The sequence below is a fragment of the Coenobita brevimanus genome, chromosome 65, assembly GCF_032717465.1.
Source record: "Coenobita brevimanus isolate Jiangsu-jjx chromosome 65, ASM3271746v2, whole genome shotgun sequence".
Taxonomy (NCBI): Eukaryota; Metazoa; Arthropoda; class Malacostraca; order Decapoda; family Coenobitidae; genus Coenobita; species Coenobita brevimanus.
This window is the reverse complement of record NC_137018.1, coordinates 54,207,803-54,224,776: the sequence shown is the minus strand read 5'-3', so window position 1 is coordinate 54,224,776 and position 16,974 is coordinate 54,207,803. Positions and strand designations below refer to the sequence as shown.

Genomic DNA, 16,974 nt, shown 5'->3' with positions numbered 1-16,974 from the left:
CGCTTTCTTTCTCCCTCCCTCCCTCCCTGCAGGCGCTTTCTTTCTCCCTCCCTCCCTCTCTTCAGACACTTTCTTTCTCTCTCCCTCCTTTCAGACGCTTTCTTTCTCCCTCCCACCTTTCAGACGCTTTCTTTCTCCCTCCCTTCCTCTCTTCAGACGTTTTCTTTCTTCCTCCCTCCTTTCAGACGCTTTCTTTCTCCCTCCCTCAGTGACAATAAAGCATACCTCCTTAGCATTTCGTTGCCAGTAGGGCTTAAGGGAAAATGGGCACCTTCCCCGACCTCCCTCCTTCCCTTCCTCTCTCTCTCTCTCTCTCTCTCTCTCTCTCTCTCTCTCTCTCTGACAATAACAATGGAGAAAGTTCGGCACGGAAGGAACACTCCAGCACCGTAACACCACCTACCGCTACTTTATGGGTGAAATTGTGTGTGTTTTATTCCACGCGTTATTGGACGACTCGTAGCGATTCTTCCTTAGCGATTAATCTCGCATACGAAATCTCGAACTTAAAATACAACACAAACACTGGAGAAAGTTAGGGATGGAAGCAACAGGCCGGCACTGTAACACAAACAATACTTTCCACTACTTTCGGAATATTGTAAGGAGAGTGGACGGCCGCGGGGAAACAGACAAGATCCTGCGCGATAAAGATCTGGGTCACGTTAGCCAATTTCACTCCTCGCACTGTTGTTACTGTTGCTGCTGCTGTTTTTTTCCTGTAGTCGTGATTGTTGTTGCTGTTTCTGATGTGGCTGTTGCTTTTGTCGTCCTAGGTTCATATAAACGTGAACCTGGTGGACTGCAGCCTGGAGCTCCCCGTCTCTTGGGGTCCACTATGCTTCCGAGGTTTGGGGGAAGGAAGCTGAGAGATGTTTGTATAATCGGGAAGTGGTGCTCTCAGGATATGTCCATCCCACCGCGTGAAGGCGTCCCTCAAGAGCACCTTTCTCAACGACGGAATGTATGAAAATTATGAATATTTGTCAACTGAATAAACAGCTACTGGCGGAACCAAAGCAATATGAACCAAAGAAGTGAAGAATAACTTAAACATATCCATATATAGCATGTACATACGGTACTACACATAATACCTCACACAGATTGGCTTTCCGGATCCAACATGCTGAAGGTGATCACCGGAAACGTGTTGGCGGCGCAAAGAAATCCGGCGGCTTCACTTTCGCCTAAGCATTGAGAGACAGCCAACATATAGATCGGGAATAACACACACACACACACACACACACACAGCTAAACATAACCGGTACGGCACCCCTTCACATACTCAAGTAAAAGAAGTACGCGATCTAAACTTAACCATGAAATCCATAAAATAACCAACCCAATCACACACGACGCCTATACACACTGCATCAGGAAGAGCCGGATAGTGTAGTGTGGGCGTGGGTGTGGGCGGCTGAGGGTCCTTGCCATGAGGTGTGGGCGGCCTGCTTCTGCCCACACCAGGCCAGTGGTATTTGCCCACGCTGGAGGTATATTAAGAACTACACATTACCTCTACCTATCTATCTATTTATTTATCTACCTACCTATAGCCCAGACGCCACCATCCCGTAAAGGGTGGCCACAAACAAACTGCCTCCATGTCCCCCTGTCCCCTGCCATTTCGCTGCCCTCCCTGCAACATACAAGCCCACTTTCTCCTATTCACAAGACGGCAAGAGAAATAATGACTGCTCGGCTCTCGTGCTTCTCCCCCCCCTTTTTTTTTTTTTTTAGACAAACGTGTCCTTTGTTAGAAGTGCAATGTTACTAACAAAGACAAAATTATTTCTAGTTCTGCCTGCGCAAACCACTTCATTATTTGACCATTTTTCTATTTTGTTATTGAGGCCGACAATTATTATTTAGCGTTGGAAGAACCTCTCGGACTAAGAGGGATTGAACACACACACACACACACACACACACACACACACACACACACACACACACACACACACAGAATGACTCCACCTCCACTCCTGCCCACACCCAGCCACTGGTATCTGCTTACGTCGGAGGTATGGCGGGGTGGTCTGTGAGGGATGCGTTGCGACATAATTATTTTCACCAAAGATGGCCGAGATAAACAGATTCACACACACACACACACACACACACACACACACACACACACACACACACACACACACACACACACACACACACACACACACACACACACACACACACACACACACACACACACACACACACACACACACACACACACACACACACACACACACACACACACACACACACACACACACACACACACACACACACACACACACACACACACACACACACACACACACACACACACACACACACACACACACACACACACACACACACACACACACACACACACACACACACACACACACACACACACACACACACACACACACACACACACACACACACACACACACACACACACACACACACACACACACACACACACACACACACACACACACACACACACACACACACACACACACACACACACACACACACACACACACACACACACACACACACACACACACACACACACACACACACACACACACACACACACACACACACACACACACACACACACACACACACACACACACACACACACACACACACACACACACACACACACACACACACACACACACACACACACACACACACACACACACACACACACACACACACACACACACACACACACACACACACACACACACACACACACACACACACACACACACACACACACACACACACACACACACACACACACACACACACACACACACACACACACACACACACACACACACACACACACACACACACACACACACACACACACACACACACACACACACACACACACACACACACACACACACACACACACACACACACACACACACACACACACACACACACACACACACACACACACACACACACACACACACACACACACACACACACACACACACACACACACACACACACACACACACACACACACACACACACAGAGCCGATTCTATTTTTACTTACTGGTACAAACTCACTATTGATCCGGGAAACACTGATGTCAGGGTTTTATTATTTCTCAAGACGTTGCGATCAGGCCGAAGTCTGGCACACTTGCTTCCCTTTCTTAATAGATCGTGTCATATACTCTACAGATAGACATGATATATATAAGAGAATATTATATAGAAAGACAGATAGATAAATAGATAGATAGATAATTAGAGAGAGAGAGAGAGAGAGAGATCCACAACGCTTCATAAACCAGTCCATCTAGTCGCATTCACAGCATCCAGTGGGTGGAAAATGAGTGATATATTAATTCAAATACCGTACGTTTAGACGACCGTATTAGTCGCAATGGATTCTGTCCGTAACGAGCATCTTGGATTGTAATTACGTGCTTGGGTGGGTGTGAAGATTTAATGCAGTTATAATGGCGTCTTCCTATACTGCAAGTATTCTGCATCTTTACCTTCACCGTTATACCTGCAGATAGTTCTGTCTTACCTTCATCATCATTACTTTATTCTCGCCACAGCCTCATTACTTTATTCAGTTAAAAAAAGACCTCTTATTGAAAAGGTTTGAATCTCTCCAGTAACCCTTTCAGTACGACGTCGTCTTGTATATTTAATTAGTACGGTATGAAATGCAACTTTGGGCAAACTTCTCGTGGCGAAGAGGGTAAAATCTATCGCCATTTTTACGTCCGGTGTGATGGCAACTGTGTTATTATTCTTTCCTAATGCTCTATATTCAGACGACTGCATCCTCGCTATTGCCGAATCTATCATTGTCTTCCTGACTATATTGGCTGCTAACAAGATGATATTATTTTAGCTACAACCTAGAAATAACACCCTTGCTTTTGAACACGTTGGGTGGGAGAAAGACAGAGGTTTGAGTTTGAATTCCCCATTTTCTCTAACGTCTCGGGCTACCCAGAACCCATCTTCAGAGGTCTATGTATCTTGAAATAATGAATTCAACCTCTAAGCCCCCCCCCCTCCCGCTCTCTCTCTCTCTCTCTCTCTCTCTCTCTCTCTCTCTCCCACCCAACATTTCCACTTGTCGTAATGGATGATCTACATTCCTGCTTCTTCCCAAACTATTTTATTCATCTCGGGAAAGAGCTACGGTAATAAGGTACTGAATGTCATCTTGTTCCTCCAGTATAATTGCCGTGATACCGTAAGATGTGGTGACGCCAGGTGTTGCGTTGGTGTGGCAGGGTGGAGTGACCAAGATAAGTATATATAAACCATCTTTGAAGGTACTTACACACCATCTTAGAAGGCACTTACAAATCATCTTAGAAGGCACTTACAAACCATCTTGAACCCATTCAGTCCCACGACGCACTTTCTGTCTTACTACCCTCACACAGTTTTAGTGAACTAGGAAGCTGTTTTGTTCGTTAAGGTTAAGAACGTTTATAAATTACGGATCCAGGTGTTTGTGGTTATGGTGTGGGAAGGTATAATGACAAAGGGAAGTATTTATAAACGAACTTAATATATTTTTGCTGTCTCAATTGTTCGTTGTTAAGAGACGCTAATCAATTTTCTGAATGCCTCAATTGCAGGTTGCTATTGGAAATCATTTAGTTTCATTCTATTTTTCACTAACATTCACTTTTGCTTGGCTTTTTATTTTTTTCCCAGCGGTATGAGTTAGGGCTGAGGCACGAACAAACACTCGCAAACACTCGAGCAAGTTTGTGGTGTGGGTGTGGTGTGGGAGGGTGGAGTGACCGGCGGCTGCTGAGGGTGTGGTTGTAATGGTGCTGAGGTGTTCAGGTTGGTGTTCTGGTGGTACTGAAGTGCTCATATTGGTGTTCGGGTGGTGTTTTGGCGTTGATGGGATATATATTCGTATTGGCGAAAGTCTACTACAATGGCGCTTTTCGTGTGTGTGTGTGTGTGTGTGTGTGTGTGTGTGTGTGTGTGTGCGTGTGCGTGCGTGCGTGCGTGCGTGCGTGCGTGTGTGGGGGGGGTCAGATATAGCCTTCATGAACCCCTTCAGTACGAGAAGTCCTCCCTCCATTAAAACTTTCCTGGGGTAACTATAAACCAGAACAGCACGTCATCAAAATGAAAATATTAAAGTACTAACCATTTAACTCGATGATGATAATTGTTCATATTATTGCCATCTCAGACAATTTCATCCAGCGTAGGAGGAACTTTCCGAAATACTGGCGTCAATATAACTTCTATCATCAGCACTAAAAGAGATCCCAAAAAATCTGCATAAAAAGTCTCTAGAAATATAGAAAATAAATTACCTACAACATGCTAAAAGGTCTTCACTCCCACACAAGCATGTAATTACTGCATAATAAATGACGCGCGTTACGGTACACGTTCCTCGCAGAAACGGGTTGTTACTAACGCAAAGGCACGTTATTGCCAAAGGAACGTCATTATAACTAAAACTACAGATACGTCACTGTAATCGCAAACACGTCAGAACAACCACAGAAGCACATCAGTACAGCCACAGACGCACGTTAATACAACCACAGATGCACATCACATAAACACGATTTGTAACCACAGAAACAGGTCATTACACTCACAGAAGCACGTCATTACAACCCCATTAGTAGTAATTACTGTTGTTGTTGAAGCCCCGGGTTCATCTGAAACGTAAAATCAGCGGACTGCAGGCTCAAGATGACCTTCTACGAATGTCCACCATCCTTCTCTCGGGGAACAGGGAGGGAGTTGAGGAATGTCTGTATAACCAGGGAGCTCCATTACCCAGTTATAACGGTGTCACCACATGAAGGCATCCCTCACAGCACCTAGCAAGCTGTAACTGTGATCCTCGAATACACCCTAACAACTCTGGAATTAACTTCTTCTACCCGAGGACGTCACATCTGTCTTGGTATCTCCCGATTGTTTTACTTGGATTACGACAGACGTTTCGAGAGGGGTTAGATACAACCTTCATTACTACTACTGTCGGTACTGCTTATACTAACTACAACTACTACTACCACCTACTACTACCATTGCTACCTACTACTACTACTGCGACTACTATAAACGACCTATTATCAGCTCAAAGTTAACAGGAATAAAAAGAAAACACGCCACCTGATTACTACGAGTAGCCTATTACAACCACAAACAAATTCTTACAACTACAAGCGTCACATTGCTACAACCACAAGCATCACATTCCTATAACCACAAGCATCACATTCCTACAACCACAAGCATCACACTCCTACAACCACACGGGCACGTCATCTTACTCTCATGCGACCTTCACAGCGCCACTGCAGTTACTTCAAGCACTGCAAAATACATCCCATTACACGAAAACAGCACTAATCACGCGAAATTGGGGGCGCATTTACCAAACACGCACCTGTTACGTTGCAACATAGCAGAGAGAAGTTCCATCCCAGACGAATATGAGCATATCCTATAAGCAACCTCACGTGAAATGCAAAAGAATGTGTGGGTAGCCCGTAGAATGGGTAAAGCTTATCCTAATGGTCACATCCCACCTTAAACTACATTCTTACTTTCCTCCACCTGGGACTCACCTGCCAGAAGCTGCTTCAACAGGAAAATTTCCGTAGCAACAGAATAAACGACGTGGATACCAACAGGTGGCAAGAGGGCTACGAGGTCCGGAGACACACAACTTTCCCCTTCCACAACTCTAGCCAGACTAGCGCCTCGACTCGGGCGATGTGTCTCGGAAGCGCGTCTTTCTCTTACTCAAAGGAACTCGTTCTTTCAAACCTCAATGTCATATGGTGATACTGAATCTGACACACTAAAGAAACTATCGATAGGGATTCTTAAGAACTCCTTCTAGATAATATTGACTAACAGATATGAATAAGCAGCCCTTGCGAAATGACACCTGCCTGCTTGCCCATTAGTCCATGACGTCACGCACACGTCACTACCTGCTCTGCCTTTCACTATTCCCTCTCCCGTTCTGTCACGACAGACTACTTCCTCTCCATACAACACCAAACAAGGGCTCTAGAACGGATAGTGAAAAATTACGCTAAAATGCCAGGAGAAATAACTGCGACTAAAGAATCACTTTCACTACTATTCACACGTCTCAAAAGAATTCTAATTCTACCAATGAGATAATCAAGCTATGTTTCCAGTATTTCAATGGACTTACTGAGCTTGTTGAAGACTAGGCAAGCCTGTGCTGATATTTGGATCATTATTTGGCTACAGTTCAAGGCAGCCGAGAGTCCGCCTACGCCTCGCGGAGGGATGATGTTGCAACTATGGACAAGGGGAACGTATAATTTATTCCCTTCAACACCATGAAGTATTTTAGGTTATTTCTTGCTATCGAGACATTTCAAATAATCTTTCAGTGCGGCCTAATGGGCCTGAGGTAGGCTATATCTAACCCCTCCAGTTCTAAGAGCCTAAGCTAAAATAAGATCGTCTGGAGGAAGCAAGAATAAAATGAAAATTACGTCATTGGACTGAAGACTAAATGCGACAAGAATGGCGCCATTTTATTACGTATGAAGAGCACAACCATGTCTGTTGGGACGGTCCTCAAGCAGGTCTTCCCATTTGCACCATGTAGGCTAAACTATCTAATCCAGTCATTCAGATTACTCTCAGTTCATTCATACCCACTCAGGTCAATCTGTTCTCTTCGGCCATTTTAGATAATTATCAATGTAGCTGCACTATTCTTATTCAGGCCACCAAGGACTCAAACAGGTAAATTTAGGTTCGGTCAATTGGTCCATACTCATTCACATCCATTCAGATCCAACTATAAGCCATCCACAACCACTCAGCCAGTCAGGTCCATCCATAACCATTCAGGCCACGTCATGCTCAGTTAGGTCCATTTATGAATACAAAGTTCAGTCTTAGTTCACTCTTACCATACAGATCCGCGTAGCGTTGTCCATTAATAAATACTGTCTCGGTTCATTCATACCACTTTCGAATCACACATCAGTTCACAGCCATACGAACCATGCCAGTCTTCCAGCCATGTTCTTGTCTACTCAGATAAATAGGAATAATATAAAAAGCCGGATGAAGATCACAGGGATAAATCTTATCCAATTATAGTTCGAAACAGCTCACACATGGTCGCTGTACCGCCAATAATCCTGTGAGCCTTAAGGAAGAGCTGAGAGAGAGAGAGAGAGAGAGAGAGAGAGAGAGAGAGAGAGAAATTATTAATACTCGTGCTATACCTTATCCATAAAGCAGCGAAAAGTCTTAAAAGGCAGATTATAATAAACGCTTCTAAAATGGTCTTTGCTTCTGAATCATCTTGTATTTCCGTAAATCTTAATATCCGAAAATTCATGTATTTTATGACTGTGCGAAATTGTTATACTAATTGAAAAGCTGCGCTAAATATTATGTTCCCGATCTGAAACTGAGGCTTGAACTATCCGCCATCGTTGATATAATGGAAATGCATGCAACACTTTAGCATGCATGCGAAATGTTTCTGGTCATTCAGCTTGGACAATGACACAGGGCCACAGTGATAAAGATCCCAAAACCCTTCTACGTCTGGTGATGGCCAATCTTCACTGTGACAAGTACTCGTAGCTCATTCCTGCCAAAGACCCCGACCTAAAGTTATCCAACACAACATGCAACTCGCTACACCAGAGACCTGCATCTTGCGCTATAACTATATGTATTATCTTCCTCTCCGCAGTGTAACCTACATGTCCTGAAAATGCACCTTCCCACCAAGCAGTGGCACACTTCATCGGCCCTTGGGCCTTGCCCTGCATATCCACCGTGATCTAACAGCGTTACATAATCCACATTCACCTTGCTAACCAGTACAGGATAAATTGAAAATCTAATTATGGGTGCTTACCAATGTCCACCAAGAAGCCCATCGTTTGCAAGCACACTCACAAAATATCACAATGGTGCCGAATGTAAACATTCGTTGTCTATGAACTTATAGGTTAATGGTAGTTTTTTTTTATTTGAAAAGAGGTAACTTTTCAGACAGAATATATGACATATACATCCAAACTCTTCCTCGAAGGATTAAAAACATATTTTCCTGCTTTTGCAGCACCAAAACTCACACAACTATTTTTTTTTTTTTTTCTTAGTGCAATGAATATGCCAAAATCTTTGCTGAAGAGTTACTTCAATAATAGTTCAAAATATATAGAATGCCCTGGTGAAGCTTTTACAATTATCCCCTACACTACGATGTCTTTTAACATTCCTACTACCGCCAGACGAGCTTCGGGGAGGCATCCGGCAGTGAACGAATTAATGGGGACTGTCCCTAGAGTTTTTTTCAAACCTTATTGGAGAGTAAGACCAAAATATCGGAAAAGTTCTCCATGGAGAAGGGTCTAGGGAATATATTTATTATGCCTTGACCAGGTATTTGACTGTTGAATGATCCCACATGGAACCTTCCGCTTGGAAGGCAGCTTCTTTACTCATGAGACTACCTACGGCATTAAGTTATATAACCTGTAGAAGACACTGTAGGGTACTTTTCTCTATGTCCTAATCTGAATTCACTCCGACTTTTTTTTTTTTTTTTTTTATCGTTCCCCTATGAATTTGATCCCAAAGCTTTAGCATGGGAGCCTGCCTGTTTCCAGTGGTCATAGATATATCTGTTCAACATGACCTTACTTGAAGGTATGCTTCTCACTCGGTGTTTCATTAACAAATCCTGTGGCCATTTGTAGTCATTTTGGACAGCAGGTTGAAGTGCCCTTTTCCTGCATATGTTAATGGAAGAGTTGAAGGCTGTTTGTATAATCAGACAGCAGAGCCTTATGGTTATATCAATGCCACCATAGGAAATGTCCCTCCCCAACACTGGGACTACTGTAATACTATACTTAATATAGCCAGGTGCTGGAGAGGAGTGCCTTTGTGTTGTGGTACTGACATAGCTGGGCACCTCCACTGCCTAGTTTAGCAACTGCCCCTCAACTTTCTTTCCCATGAAAGGGGGATCGTGAACTGCAGGAGGGGCACCAACTCATACCCTGCAGTTTACTAGATTCTCATTCAATTGAACCTGTGGTTATAACAACCACTACCATACTACCACTACTACTACAGCAGGAACAAAAACAAAACAACCTGGTGTAAAATCCTGCATATGTTCATGAAGTTTTATTGCACTTAATATTAAAAAGCTTCTATACATCATGTCTATATACAAAGGGGGCAAGTCTGTATTTCACATCCGCACCACCAAATGTTGAATAATTTTGGGTATAGATAAATACAGAACATCAGACTTATGATTAAACAATAGCAGGTACAGAAAACTAATCTCTAATCACGTCTTGTTCTGTACTGTACGGGTATTTATCTACATCCTATAATAATACTGTCACATTGTATTTTCAAACTCAACAAATATCCCAAACAGTGTGTTAAAAACAAAATACACCCCTAAAAAATAAAAGACAAGTATGTCCAATGAAAATGCCACTGATAAAAGTATCTTCAATAACTACAATATCACTGCACCCAATATTTCACCTACAGACAGATATACAGGGCAATCCACATGCAGTATAATGCTTCAACTTCCACTCCAACAGATTATTTCTTATGTGCTGTGGGGATGGCTCAGACAATGTTACCAGTACCTACCCTGCATCATTCATTCATTTCCTATTCCCACTGCCACAAAAATGCCCACACTAGCCAACTCAGCCGTCCCTGTAACACATAAGATACTGCCACGTGAGTTTCTAGTACAGCACAATTTGCAAGTCAGCCTGTATATAATTTACACAACACAGTAACAGAAAACAAAGACAGATACTACATTTGCTCATTTAAAATCAATAAAGTTAAGATCTGAGGAACTAACTCAAGACAGAAGAAATATTTAATTTCCCATATTTGTTGTTACTCCTACACATTTCAGAACAGCAAATACCTGTATTATAATTTGTTAAAAAATCTGTTATGGAATACAGTATTACACAGACAGTGGACAGTACAACCCATGGATACTGATATTTATTTTTAATTAAAGCTGGCACTGCATACTGCACAATATCAACACGGATTTTCAATTACAATTTCATAAACACCAACTAATACAAAAACATTAAAATTCTAACACACACCAATAAGAAATAAATGTTTAACAGCTGGAGAAACAAACAGTAGAATATCCATCACACACTCATACTTGAAAGCATTCATCATTACCACTTTTGTCCATTAATCTTAACTTGGTGGAGATTTTTGTCCTTTTGGAGCTTATTTCCTGTAACTCAATGGTCAAATATGACAACACTATGGTTCTAAATCTCTTCCACAGTAATTCTTTGTGACTAGCACCATATTGTAGTATTAATCTCAAAACAGCTCAGCATTCAAGATGAAGAGAAGGCAATTTTAGGCCAAGCTAAAGTGAACAAAATATAGTTTCCTGCAGTTATCTCTTAAGGCAACTCAGGACTGGCAAAGACTGTCCACCTCATAAGAGCTCTGAGCTCAGACTGGACTGAGTTCGGTATAATTTCCCTTTTAAAAAACAAACTACTAAACAAAAAATCTTTAGGTAAATTAAGTCATTCCATCCATCATCCAATCCTGTGTTGCCCCATGAGAAGCGTAGGAACCCAGGGCTAGGCAAGTTGGTCCTGACATTTAAGATGAGAGTGACAAATTAAGCACGAGATGAATTAAATTTAGTGGTATGTGGGGAAGCCCACCATCCACTCACTCAATGTAGTGTTATGCTTGGGTAGCTGCCCTTTCCTCTCTTCCTTCCTTCTTCATATGTCTGTCTGTCTTTCCTCTTTCTTCTGTCTATGGGTGACTCTATATAGAGTGACAAGCCAAATGGTTTCCTGTACACCAGGAAACCATTTACTATGCTGAGTGGTAACCATATAACCAAACTATGGATCCTGGTGGTTTAGTGGGTAATTAAGGAGCTCCAACCAGACTGAGCTTGTGTTGGTTTATAACCAAGGGGTGGCTGGTGTTTAATGCTCACGTAATGCCACTCAGGGATGAGTGATGCTGTCATTCTCATGTCAGGACCAACTTGCCTAGCCCCAGGCTCCTACGCTCCTCTTGGGGACAACACAGGATTAGAGGATGATGATGAATTAAATTCACACAAACACGATCTAGTACATTTGCAGCTCAGTCTTGACTTGGGGCAACACAGCATAACACCAATTCCCAAGAACTCCAAGGAATAACTCACTAAGGTATGTATTTTAGATGGCACAGGAGGCTCCACAACATCTCTTGGTGATTTATTTTGCAAATTACACCTTAACATTCTCTTGTATGCTATTTACATCATTTTAATATTGACAAAGTTTCCATTAACAACACACATGAGGATACTAAGGTGCAATGTGCAGAATAAGTTTTCATGGAAGACATGTTGTAAAACCTCCAAAGCAACTGAAAATATGATCCTGACCCCTCATCAACCATGATAACCCAACATTCACGCCTCCAACTGTGTCAGCCCATATCAAAACATGTTCAAACATATCAGCCAAAATGGAAGAAAGCAACGCTCACCAGGATTGACTTAAATTTTAAAAAGAGAGACTAATAAATTGTATTGTAACAACAAACATTACAGTTTGTCACCAAAACCATGACAGCCTACAATCACCAGAAATAATGACACACAGTTAAGATTCAATGATCCAGATCCTTCAAATAAATGTCTCATATCTGTACTTAACACAGCAATCTGCATAACCTTTGTTGCTGAACTCCAATAAATATTTCATTCACAGGCATTAAAGTTCCTGCTTATAACATTGCTAGCTATGAAACAACAATGATGGATATGGGTAACAATAAATGGAAACCTATGATCAACAGACTAATGCCTTCCTAGCAAGAAAGTGACATACTGTACATTTCATTAAGCTTTTGCCCTCTCTCATTTAATGCACAAGGACTTCCAGAAATCCCTCCTTAGCTCAAGCTCCTTCATTTCTCATAATCCCTAAAGTCAATTCTCTTAAGCCCTAGCTCAATACAGTAGGCAACTTCCCCACTATTCTGCATGAAATTTTCTAGTATTTCTTATTTAAAGAAAGAAAGAAAAAAAAAGTATTAATCTTATGATTTCAAAAACAATTTTGTCAGTGGAATGTACAAAACTGAATAACAGAAATGATAAAACATTAATATCAAATAGCCATAAGGTTATATATTCCTTCTGTTTCATGGTACAGGATCACTGACTTGCTTCAATTTCTTCATTCAATTCTTATTTTTCTGCACGAGATCTTCAAATGTGATCTTTCTCTTTGCAAACTGTAACCAAACATGTCCTTCATATCCATTACCAAAAGCAAGTATGGTTGTGATTTCTTTAAAAATAAAGCTTAATTATGAGTAAAAAAAAAAAGTTCTAAGCATCATCCATTAAAATATTTATAATTAGATATGAGACATACGTGTTAATAAAACAATAAAATTCAGTCACTTGAAAGAGTAGCTTAATATAACCATTTACATTTACTCCAAGCATCTTGAAAAAGTACAAAACTCTGAAGAAGCTAATAATTCTCAGATATTCCTGGCTTAAAAATGCTCTCTATTTAGTACTTTAACCCTTTCAGGTCAGCTCCCAAATATACAATTAATTAGCAACACACTATAAAATCAAAAGTTCATTCATCTTAACTTGTCGGATATTTCCATCACTTTACAGCTTATTTTCCGTATCCTGACATCAAAATAAGACAATATTACAACTCTATATTTCTTAAAACATTTCCTGTGACTAGCATCATATTCTAGCCAATATCATGTACTAGCATGGCATGATAAGGTAAAGTGAACAGTGTATAGGTGAAATGACAAATTCTGATAATGGAAAATGAAAGATCCTGTGACAAAACAAAAATAAAAAACATGATAATTTTCCTTCCACAGTCGTTCCTCTGAGTCACTGGTTATCACAAATAAGGAATAATGTAAAAAATTCTGTCCAAAATTATTTAGTTTCACCAAAAATACAGCAGCAGTAATCCTCAGTGCAATTACTGAATATTCCTCCAATGTCTCCTGTTAATTCTATCTATCTACAGCCAGACACCTCAATCCCAGTCAGTCTCTCATTCTCCATAAAAAGTGGAGAAGGAAGGGAGGACCTGCTGTTGCTGTCATTGAGCAACCATGGTCTGTCTGGCTGAACAGACCCATCATTCACAAGCAAGTAACTGTCCCTGCAGGGAGGACCTGTGATTATATTAAATGTCCTGAAATGTTTAAAATATTTGCAGAAAATTTTATATCTACAACTGATGATGGCTGACGTGAAAGGGTAAAGAGAAGAGCATAACTCATTCTTGACTGATGAATGAGAAATTTTCTATTTGCAATTCCAATGAATATCATTAGAAAATGATCATGACATACAAAATTAAACTGTATTATCCCATAAACATATACAATATTCTCCCAGTTGCCATGACAGGCATCACACCAGAGTAAGAGAAGATATATGTATAGTTTTTAATATTTACAGGTTTAAAGAGGAGGAACTGCTAATGCGGTAAACACTCAAAAATATATGTACATAATTTGCCTCCCTATGAGATAATGGGAGATCCTGCTCCGATAAAACTGCCTTCTCACCCTCATTTTTATGTACTATCGGCAACAAAAGTCCAGCTGCCTCTCTTGCTTGTCTCTCCATGGATTCCAAAAATACGTGCAGTAAATTTGAAGCGAATAAAGTCACAAGCGTCGGTTGCTGTGGATTCGCCATTAATACTATTAAAGTCCACAGAGGGAGACAGAGATGCAGGGGAGGTGACAGGATTTTCACTGCTGACTGTATGTAAACAAACCTGAACAGTATTTACATTACGTATAATTAGCACTGCATTTTGGCATGGTGGCTCTCACTCTTTTTTTTTTTTCTTTCTTTTTTAGACGTGGAAATGGTCAATACAGTACAAGGAGGACTGAATTGTGTACATGAGTGTACTGTGTATAAACCTTTTGAGTATGGGTGACATCATTTTTAGTGTACTCTTGCTGCTATTAAACAAGTTTATTCAACTTAGAAAAAGCTCTTTGTAATGAAGGGGTTTATTAATGCTATGTCTAACCCCTTCACTATCCAAAGCTCAATAAATTGTCAGGAGATGGCAAGAGTAAAATGACATCCCCACACTCATGGGGTTACTGTAATAAAAATTATTCTCAGGCAGACAGATAGTGACTACATTAAGATGCTACAGACTGAGTAAATTAATCTCCGAGTGAGGGCACACTTATCTTCTAAGGGATTGCACAATAACCATGTCATAATATGGTTTGCTCAAGATATAGCTGTGAATTGAGGTCAATGTTCAAGAGGATAGATCACTAACTGTAAGGTAGATGACTATCTTTTTTTTCTTTTTAGCATTACCTTATCATTACCTAAATTACAATGCACCTGTACAAAATGATACCGGTAAGTTAGTACATACAGCTTCAATGGGGATAATGGCTTTAACCCCTACAATCAATGTGACTTTATCTTCATCTTTCTGCTGCTACCACATGATTTGTTCAGCTCAGGATTCACTCTTTGAACTGAATGTGACAGCTATGGCCTTAATAAACCCCTTCAATATCCCTTAATACAAGAAGCCTGTTCAAAGCTCAATAAAAATTGTGTGGTAGCAACAGGAGTAAACAGAAAAAGACACCACCTTGATGTATAAGGTTCAGAAATTCAAGTGCTGAACTATTTTTATATGGATGAGAGTACATGGTTTGTCTCATATTCATGTTGGCAAGTTAACCTAGAGAGAGAATGAAGGATATGGCAGGATGGGAAATGACATTAAGGAGTGATTCAAAAGTCAGGTTACATCAGAAAATAATATATCACTGCAGCCACTGACACCTTGTCCCACAATTCTCAGAAATGAGCTACGTCACTGTAACAAATATCTGCACAAGTGAATCACTAAATTGCCATTTATGGTGGCCATAAAAAATGTGCTGTGACTATTCCCCTGTGTCAATATATAATTCAGTATTTTCTCCATGTAATCTGGCTTTTGAATCATGCTGTAGTATGGTTCTACGGTATAAAAATGCTTCATGCTACAAGAGGCCTGTCTGAAGTTATGTAACATATGGAAAAAATAGTCAGGAAAATGGTGATGATACTAATCAGAATGGTGACTGACTACTGAGCATGACAGCTGAGAAATAGAGGAATTGTGATGATACTAATTAGAATGATGACTGGCTACTGAGCATGACATTTCAGAAGCAGAGTACAGTAGTTGTGGCATTGTTTCTGTGAGAAGTGGCAAGCATAGCTGAACTTCATTTGTAAACAGGCCTGGCAGTGATGACTAAGTCTTGTATTTTCACTGGGTTGGGAGACTGTCTAGTACCTGTTCTTTACTTTATTTTGCATACTGCATATTAACACCCTCACTACAATGGAATCATCATTCATCATCATCATCCGAACCTCCTTTCCCAGCTTAGGACAGGGTGAGGAGTAGCAATGTCCAGACAGCCCCAATCCAGTGGGCCACGCTTCAGACTGATACTGGAGAGGAATACCTTCATGTGGTGGCACCAATACAACTGGGATGCTCCACTACTAGGTTATGGTAAACAAACCCTCAGTATCCTCTGTATCCCACAAAAGGAGGATGGTGGACTGAAAGGGAGGGACAATTTCAGCCTGCAGTCCACTGGGTTCAAATTTCAGATGAACCTGGGGCTACTACTTATTAATCAGGCTATCTCCAGACAATTTCATTCTGCTTAGTAATATCTCTAGTAGCGATGCAGCTAATGAAGTCCATATCTAACCCCTCCAGTTCAAAGTCTATCCTGAGTTGAAGAAAACGGTCTTGCACGAATAAAATGAAACACTGTATGT

General features: G+C 41.1%; 1 protein-coding gene across 1 annotated transcript in view; it reads right to left on the bottom strand.

Moving 5' to 3' along the window:
• The window catches only part of LOC145405064 (thioester-containing protein 1 allele R1-like), a 74,157-nt gene extending 67,416 nt beyond the window's left edge, over positions 1-6,741 (bottom strand). Inside the window, exon 1 of the mRNA XM_080276567.1 lies at positions 6,635-6,741. The gene's annotated coding sequence lies outside the window, so the exon portion shown is untranslated. The remainder of the gene's footprint in view (positions 1-6,634) is intronic.
• Positions 6,742-16,974: the final 10,233 nt, after the last annotated feature.